Below are 339 nucleotides of genomic sequence, written 5' to 3'. Positions count from 1 at the left end.
AATATATCATTCAAGGCGACTCCGTACCCAAGGGGAATCGAACCTGAGACCTCTTGGTTAAGGATGATGCAGTAATTACCAGTCCACCACAACCCTTGTTGGTAATAAATTTTAAATACGTTAGTATTATTATTTGTTTTTCTAATAAATTTACTAATTGATTGTTTGTTGGTAATATATCATTCAAGGCAATTCCATACCCAAGGGGAATCGAACCTGAGACCTCTAGGTTAAGGATGTAAGAGTACTTACCACTCCACCACAACCCTTGTTGGTAATAAATTTTAAATACGTTAGTATTATTATTTGTTTTTCTAATAAATTTACTAATTGATTGTT

This window comes from Solanum tuberosum, unplaced genomic scaffold, assembly GCF_000226075.1.
Source record: "Solanum tuberosum cultivar DM 1-3 516 R44 unplaced genomic scaffold, SolTub_3.0 scf00557, whole genome shotgun sequence".
NCBI classification, from domain to species: Eukaryota; Viridiplantae; Streptophyta; class Magnoliopsida; order Solanales; family Solanaceae; genus Solanum; species Solanum tuberosum.
Note: the sequence above shows the minus strand (reverse complement) of the source record.